Source organism: Bufo bufo, chromosome 1 (assembly GCF_905171765.1).
Source record: "Bufo bufo chromosome 1, aBufBuf1.1, whole genome shotgun sequence".
Lineage (NCBI taxonomy): Eukaryota > Metazoa > Chordata > Amphibia > Anura > Bufonidae > Bufo > Bufo bufo.
Window position 1 is genome coordinate 684,082,477 of NC_053389.1, and position 8,863 is coordinate 684,091,339.

An 8,863-nucleotide genomic window follows, 5' to 3' on the forward strand; every position below is an offset into this window, starting at 1 on the left:
AGTGGGGATACGGACTCTCAGCACCCACTGAACTGATGTTGATTGCGTATCCTAAGGGCAATGAGAAGGCTGAAGTGTTACATAGAGATGTACTGTTCCTTGCTCCCGTTTGGCCACTGCAGTATTTTATGTGTACCACACTGTCCTCTTAAAAACACTGATCATTGGATGTTTTATATGAAGCATAGTCTTTTATTTATTTTAGTCCTTATTGACATTTTTGGAATTCCATTTAAATATGGATTTTTTAAAATATTTTCGAGCTAGCCAGGAGTCGAACCTAGAATCTTCTGATCCGTAGTCAGACGCGTTATCCATTGCGCCACTAGCCCTACTGGTGAGACTACTTTAACACCGACATAGTGTCACTGTGTCAGTACATAACCTCAGAAGAAAATGTTCCAGAATGTTTTGAATATATTGTCCCAACTACAGTGGCGTAGCGTGGGTTGCCAGCACCAGGGGCAAGCCATGTATTGTGCCCCCTCCCCCCCCAACCTGTGGCCACGCCCCTTTTACAGATAATGTAGCAGTCCTATATAACACCACAGATAACATGGTGGTAACTCTCTAAGGGTACTTTCACACTAGTGTTTTTCTTTTCCGGCACAGAGTTCTGTCACAGGGGCTCTATACCGGAAAAGAACTGATCAGTTTTATCCCCATGCATTCTGAATGGAGAGTAATCCGTTCAGGCTGCATCAGGATGTCTTCAGTTCAGTCGTTTTGACTGATCAGGCAAAAGAGAAAACCGTAGCATGCTACGGTTTTATCTCCGGCGAAAAAAAAAACAAAAAAAAAAAAAACTGAAGACTTTGCCCATAGGAATGTATTAGTGCCGGAATCCGTCCTTCCGGTCTGCGCATGCGCAGACTGAAAAAAGGGTGAAAAAAATAAATGCCGGATCCGTTTTGCTGGATGACACCGGAAAGACGGATCCGGCATTTCAATGCATTTTTTCGACTGATCAGGCATTTTTAAGACTGATCAGGATCCTGATCAGTCTTACTAATGCCATCAGTTGGCATACGTTGACGGAACTGCTTGCCGGATCTCTCTGCCGCAAGTGTGAAAGTACCCTAAGTACAGATGATGTAGTAGATGGGTATAAGGCCCCAGCATTCAGAACACACACACAGTGTGACCTGACGTCTGGGGCCAGGATGCGGCAGGGTGGGCCATATTCTCAATCCACCCCCCAACCCTACCGTGAAACAAATATGTGTTTGGACATTACATACATCACTACAAAATATACAGGAGAATAGAGCAGCACATACCTCATCCATCCAGTGACATCTCCTGTCATATAGACTTTCCTCAGCGTCTTCATTCGGGTATATAAGACGTCCATGATACCTTCTTTCAGCTGCGTCTCATCTCTGAAGAGTTTTATTATTATTAGTTATTATTATATATAAAGGCCCCCTCTGTATAATATATAATGGCCCCTCTGTAATATTAGGATATATAATGGGCCATTATATATCCTAATAATACGGAGGGGGCCATTATATATTATAATAATACAGGGGGGTCATTATATATATAGTAATTATGCAGAGGGGCCATTATATATCCTAATATTACAGAGGGGCCATTATATATCCTAATATTACAGAGGGGTCATTATATATAATAATTATACAGAGGGGCCATTATATATAATAATAATAATAATAATAATAATAATAATAATACAGAGGGGGCCATTATATATCCTAATATTACAGAGGGGTCACTATATATAATATACAGGGGGGGCATTATATATTATAGTTATACAGAGGGGCCATAATATATAATAATTATACAAGGGGGCCATTATATATTATAGTTATACAGAGGGGCCATAATATATCACACGGAGGGGCCATTATATATAATTTTACAGGGGGGCCATTATATATAATAATTATACAGGGGGGCCATTATATATAATAATTATACAGAGGGCCATTATATATTAGAATTATACAGAGGGGAGATTATATATTATAGTTATACAGAGGGGCCATAATATATAATAATTATACAGGGGGGCCATTATATATAATAATTATACAGGGGGGCCATTATATATAATAATTATACAGGGGGCCATTATATATAATAATTATACAGAGGGCCATTATATATTAGAATTATACAGAGGGCCCATTATTAATAGCCTCTCTGTATAATTATAATATATAATGGCCCCTATGTATAATATATGATGGCCCCCTTGTATAATTATTATATATTATGGCCGCACTGTATAACTATAATATACACTGCTCAAAAAAATAAAGGGAACACAAAAATAACACATCCTAGATCTGAATTAATTAAATATTCTTCTGAAATACTTTGTTCTTTACATAGTTGAATGTGCTGACAACAAAATCACACAAAAATAAAAAAATGGAAATCAAATTTTTCAACCCATGGAGGTCTGGATTTGGAGTCACACTCAAAATTAAAGTGGAAAAACACACTACAGGCTGATCCAACTTTGATGTAATGTCCTTAAAACAAGTCAAAATGAGGCTCAGTAGTGTGTGTGGCCTCCACGTGCCTGTATGACCTCCCTACAACGCCTGTGCATGCTCCTGATGAGGTGGCGGACGGTCTCCTGAGGGATCTCCTCCCAGACCTGGATTAAAGCATCTGCCAACTCCTGGACAGTCTGTGGTGCAACATGACGTTGGTGGATAGAGCGAGACATGATGTCCCAGATGTGCTCAATTGGATTTAGGTCTGGGGAACAGGCGGGCCAGTCCATAGCATCAATGCCTTCGTCTTGCAGGAACTGCTGACACACTCCAGCCACATGAGGTATAGCATTCTCTTTCATTAGGAGGAACCCAGGGCCCACCGCACCAGCATATGGTCTCACAAGGGGTCTGAGGATCTCATCTCGGTACCTAATGGCAGTCAGGCTACCTCTGGCGAGCACATGGAGGGCTGTGCGGCCCTCCAAAGAAATGCCACCCCACACCATTACTGACCCAATGCCAAACCGGTCATGCTGGAGGATGTTGCAGGCAGCAGAACGTTCTCCACGGCGTCTCCAGACTCTGTCACGTCTGTCACATGTGCTCAGTGTGAACCTGCTTTCATCTGTGAAGAGCACAGGGCGCCAGTGGCGAATTTGCCAATCTTGGTGTTCTCTGACAAATGCCAAACGTCCTGCACGGTGTTGGGCTGTAAGCACAACCCCCACCTGTGGACGTCAGGCCCTCATATCACCCTCATGGAGTCTGTTTCTGACCGTTTGAGCAGACACATGCACATTTGTGGCCTGCTGGAGGTCATTTTGCAGGGCTCTGGCAGTGCTCCTCCTGTTCCTCCTTGCACAAAGGCGGAGGTAGCGGTCCTGCTGCTGGGTTGTTGCCCTCCTACGGCCTCCTCCACGTCTCCTGTTGTACTGGCCTGTCTCCTGGTAGCGCCTCCATGCTCTGGACACTACGCTGACAGACACAGCAAACCTTCTTGCCACAGCTCTCATTGATGTGCCATCCTGGATAAGCTGCACTACCTGAGCCACTTGTGTGGGTTATAGACTCCGTCTCATGCTACCACTAGAGTGAAAGCACCGCCAGCATTTAAAAGTGACCAAAACATCAGCCAGGAAGCATAGGAACTAAGAAATTGGTCTGTGGTCACCACTTGCAGAACCACTCCTTTATTGGGGGTGTCTTGCTAATTGCCTATAATTTCCACCTGTTGTCTATCCCATTTGCACAACAGCATGTGAAATTGATTGTCACTCAGTGTTGCTTCCTAAGTGGACGGTTTGATTTCACAGAATTGTGATTGACTTGGAGTTACATTGTGTTGTTTAAGTGTTCCCTTTATTTTTTTGAGCAGTGTATAATGGCGCCCTGTATAATATATCATGGCCCCTCTGTATAATATAAAACGGTGCCCATTCTTTCTAAATATACTGGCCTCCTTTGTATCTCTTCTGCGCACCTCCATAGTGCCCCCAGTACTTACATAAAAAAAAATATATAATACTCACCTCTCTTCATCACCTCTTGTAGTCTTTGCTTGGGTGTTGCGGCACAGGCAGTCAGGAACACATCACCGTGCCCTCCTGCTCCGCGTCATCTCGCGATACCCGGCGCAGGAGGTCACGGTGATATAATCGCGATCTCCTGCTTCTTAAAGCTTCAGGCCAGGCAGAACGGAGGGGATGGGAGCCATAGGCATCTATCACCCTCATTATACTGCCTTCTGCCTGGCGCCCCCTACAATTTGGCGCCCGGGGCAACGGCCCCCCTGGCCCCCCCCCTTGCTACGCCCCTGCCCAACTATACAAAGATATTGTGAGCGAGTATAAGCCACTGTTGTCCACAGCAAGACATAGGGGGTAATGTATCAAGTGCTCTGTGCCAGAAAAGTGTGGTAATATTGCCTGTTTTTGTTTGGTGGAGTAGGTATTTGTACCAAATTTATGACGCTTTTGCTTCATGCCTGACAGTTTGCATTAACAAAAGAGCGGCCAAATTTTATGTGGGTGGGGCTACATTTTTAGCCAGATTTATCATTGCAACTTTTTCACAGATGGACAAATTTATTAAGAGGCTTTTATGAAAATGAGGTTTTACAGGGATTGTCTTAACGGCTTCCCGACAGATCCTGCCGAGTTTTTATTTAACTTAGACAAGCCCTTTAATATACAATAAATGTTTTAAACGTTCAACTTGTGCCATGCTATTGGTTCATTTTGTTGGCAGAACGCAATTGTGGGGTGGCAATGTGTCAATATGGCAGCTGGGGGGCCTAATGAAAGCCCGTAGGTCTGCCTTTCGCGTGCATTAGGACCAATAGGATGCCTGTCAGTGTTATGATGATAGGTATAGTACAGAGCAATGCAGAAGTATTACAGTGATACTCCTTCCTATAGATAGCGATTGGCATTACACCCCTAATGTCACGTTTGGGTGTGGTAGGGAAACACCTGTCACGGCGGACAGGATATAAGATACACAGATAACCAAAGAAACAAGTTTCTAGGTGAGAAGCTGGGGATATGGTCACCTCCTAGCCAATCCCTAACAGCTCTCCCTATTCTGCTAAGCCCACATTCAGACCCTGAAGATGGGAATAATGTGTCCTCGTGCCTGGGCTGAAAATACCCTAGAATCCCTGAGATGGTGAAAGGAGAAAAGGGGCAGCCTGCTCCCTCAGAACCAGGAGGGGACAGACGTCACTCCAACAGCCTAGACAGCAAACCAAAGAAATAAGAAACCAACTTATCTTATCTGAGCAGGAACAGACACCTTCCTTCCTTGCTTCCACAGCCTGACAGAATCTATCACCCGCACAGCACACTGGGAGTGAGAGTAATTTAAACCAATGACCCCACCCAGTGCACCTGAAGGGAGGTGGATCTAGCACGACTCCAAAACAAAACAAATGACTAAACATGTGCTACCAATCTGGCAGACCTCCGCACAGAGTCTGAGCAGGGCATGACAACACCACACCGAACCTAGGAGGAAAAGGGGTGAGGGAATAAGGGAAAGGAGATGGACACCTCCTAGTAAAACCCAAATCAAAGTCCTGACTAACTATCAGTATAAAAAGACCCCAGTGGTAGGTGAGTTCATACACAGGAATACCTAATGTCCTAACTCACCCTATAGGACCCTGGTACTAATGTCAGGACTGAGACAACCTGTTACTCCAAAAGGAAGGACGAACAGGAGTCTCCCTCAGGCCTTAATACAAATGACAGGGAAATGCAACACACAAAATAACCCAAAAAATACAAAAGGGAAAGAAAACACTTAACTTCAAGTGGCTATGGCAGCACCAGGAACTCAGCCGAGATCCACACACCAGCAATCCACAACTCAAACTGAAGCTATAAACTACATAGCATAGTGGGAGAAACAACCATAAATAAAGAAGGTTAAATGATCATAATAGCCACACCTGGGGAAAGAAGATGTGGCAAGCACCAGAAACAACGCAGACGTCATTTGATCCAGACGGAAAACATGTCAGATCAAGCCACGTGTTGCCAGTCTCACTGATCTTCTGGCCCCTGTGTCTGTGACACCTATATAGCAGAACAACAGGTCCCAGGGCGGCCTTCTTCCGCTAGTGGTGCTCAGTGTATACACAAAGTCCAGTAATCAATATAATAGAGAAAAGCAAATAAAAGACACTGACCACCCAGATCTGGAAATGGGAGCCTATGCATGGTGTACTATATTATGTATTAATGTTTACTGAATAAAGATGCTGCGGAGGTGGTGAGTACCGTATATGTGCTCTTCTCTATTATATGGATTACCACAAATATTACAGTGTATTATACCGGTAATCAGAAGACTGCATAATATAGTCCTCTACTTCAGCTAAAAATCATGAAGAAAAATCAATAAAAAAAAAAGTTTTCCCTCATTTAAAAGTTTTTTTTTTTTGTAAAAATTAATAATCTATCCCACATGCCACAAAAAAATAATATCAGAAATTTTGTTATTTGGCCTCCTCACCTTTAAAAAATAAAAAAAGAAGTAAAAAAAGTATATACAGTATACCTCAATATGTTACCAATAAAAAACACAACAAGCCGAAAGACACAGGAGTCGGGTAAGGAAAAAAGTTATTGCTGCAGAATCTGGCGACGTAAAACAAATAATAAATAATTTTTTGTGCAAAATTTGTAAATAATAAAACCCTTAAGCCTCATTCACACGTCAGTGTTCCACGGACGTGTGCTGTACGTGTTCTCCACGGACAGCACACGCCCCATTCATTTTAATGTGTGTATTCAGACATCAGTGTTTTAGCACGGTCCGTGTTTTCAGCAAGGATGCATGCTCTATTTTGTCCGTGTTCACGGATCCATCACATCCACTATAGTCTATGGGTCCGTGAAATCCACGGATGCAGCACGAATGCCATCCGTGTTGCATCCGTGTTTCACGGATCATTAGGAAGAGATGCTTTGAAAATTATTTTTCAGCTGTTTAGTGTCAGTGAAATGCAACACGGACAGCAAAAAACGAGCACACGGACCCAACACGGATCCTTCACGGACAGATCACTGATCACCTGCTCACGGATTTGAGCACGGACACGGACGTGTCAATGAGGCTTTATACATACTTGGTATTGTCCTAATTGCACTGACCTGCAGAATAAGACAGGGGCTACAGTTGTCACGCAACAGCAATTTGCGCCACCAAAAACATTTGTACGATTTTTCTGCAACTAATAAGAAGAAAACAGCCAAATCACAAAAAGTCGCACATAAGTCCCACGGAAAGTGCTTTATGATCAAGATGGCAAAGTCACATGCTGCCGCAACAGTGTTAGATTTATTTTGTGACCGTTGCATTGCAGACTCAGTAGGTAGCATGTCACATTGTGACTCCATGGACAAACATCACATGTGATGTCGGTATATGACATCATGACCTTCAAGGTTGTCCACACTTTTACTATTGATGACTCAGGATAGGTTATCAATATCACATCGGCGGGGGCGGGGGGGGGGGGGGGGCAAAAACTGTAGACCGCAGCAGTGGACAGGAAGGGAGACATACACGGTATCTGATCGGTTATTTACTGGGAGATCTGCGTTCCCAGTGTCCGAAGGGTTCCCCCACAATAAGCCTGGCAGCCTGGGACCTTCTCAAGGCTCTGAGGCCTGTCATAGCAAAGTTCCTATCAAGTTTGGCCTGTGGCAGGGCTTGACAGGAACGCATAGACATAGACCACAATAGTAAGTCATTGCAATCTATAGTACAAGTGATCAAACAACCACATGTTGAAGCCTAGGGGGACTAAAAATAGATGTAGAATATAAAAAACCAAAAAGATATAAAAATTCTAATCATCCCCATTTTACAAATAAACAATAAAAGAAATAAAGATCATTGTCATCGCCACATCTGAAAATAGTTAAACTATTAAAATCTATGAATATTTAGGCTACATTCACACGACCGTTGTGTGTTTTGCGGAACGGCATGGACAGCCATTGATATAACTGCCAATTCTTGTCCGCAAAACGGACAAGAATAGGACAGGCTATATTTTTTTGCGGACCACGGAACGGAGCAACGGACGTGGACAGCACACGGAGTGCTGTCTGCATCTTTTGCGGCCCCATTGAAGTGATCGGGTCCGCATCCGAGCCGCAAAAACTGCGGACCAAAACAACGGTTGTGTGCATGAGGCCTTATCCTGTACACTGAATGGCACAAAGGAAAAAATAAAAATGACTAATTCGCCATTTTTGGTCTCTTCACCTCCCCAAAAACTGAATAAAATGACACAATCTAAAATGATATTAGTAAAAACAATATCAACCAGCCTGCACAAAAAAAAAAAGAGCCCCCAAACAACTCTGTAAATATACTGGTAAATATGAAAAAGTTATTGGGATCAAAATATAGCAATACAAAGAAAAACTATTTTAAGTATTAAAACAGAAGAAAAGAAACTGTTAAAATGTAGCATTGCTGTAATCGTACTGACCCACAGAATGAAGTTAACGTCATTTCCACAGCATAAGGAACGCTGTAAAAAAGAAACCCCAAAACAATGGCGGAATTGCGCTCCACCCCCCCCCCCAGCTTCTCACTACATTGTATGCAGTATTAAACGGTGCCATTAGAAAGTACATGTCCTGCAGAAAACAGAAAAACTTAAACGCGCTGCATCAGGAAGTGGTTAAAAATAATCCTGCAGAAACACAAGCCCTCATACAGCATACAAGCCTTCAGAATACAGTGACGCAAAAAAATATAAAAATTCATGTGGCCCTAAACAAGTCTGGTCTGGAGAGGGTTAAAGTGCTATGGGTTTTGTTGCAGTAACTAAAATTCATAATGAGAGAAAAAAATTCAGC

General features: G+C 43.0%; 1 non-coding gene across 1 annotated transcript; it reads right to left on the reverse strand.

The window, feature by feature from the left end:
• Window positions 1–259: 259 nt before the first annotated feature.
• Window positions 260–332, reverse strand: TRNAR-ACG. Its single transcript has one exon. It is a non-coding gene; the product is annotated as a tRNA-Arg (tRNA).
• Window positions 333–8,863: the final 8,531 nt, after the last annotated feature.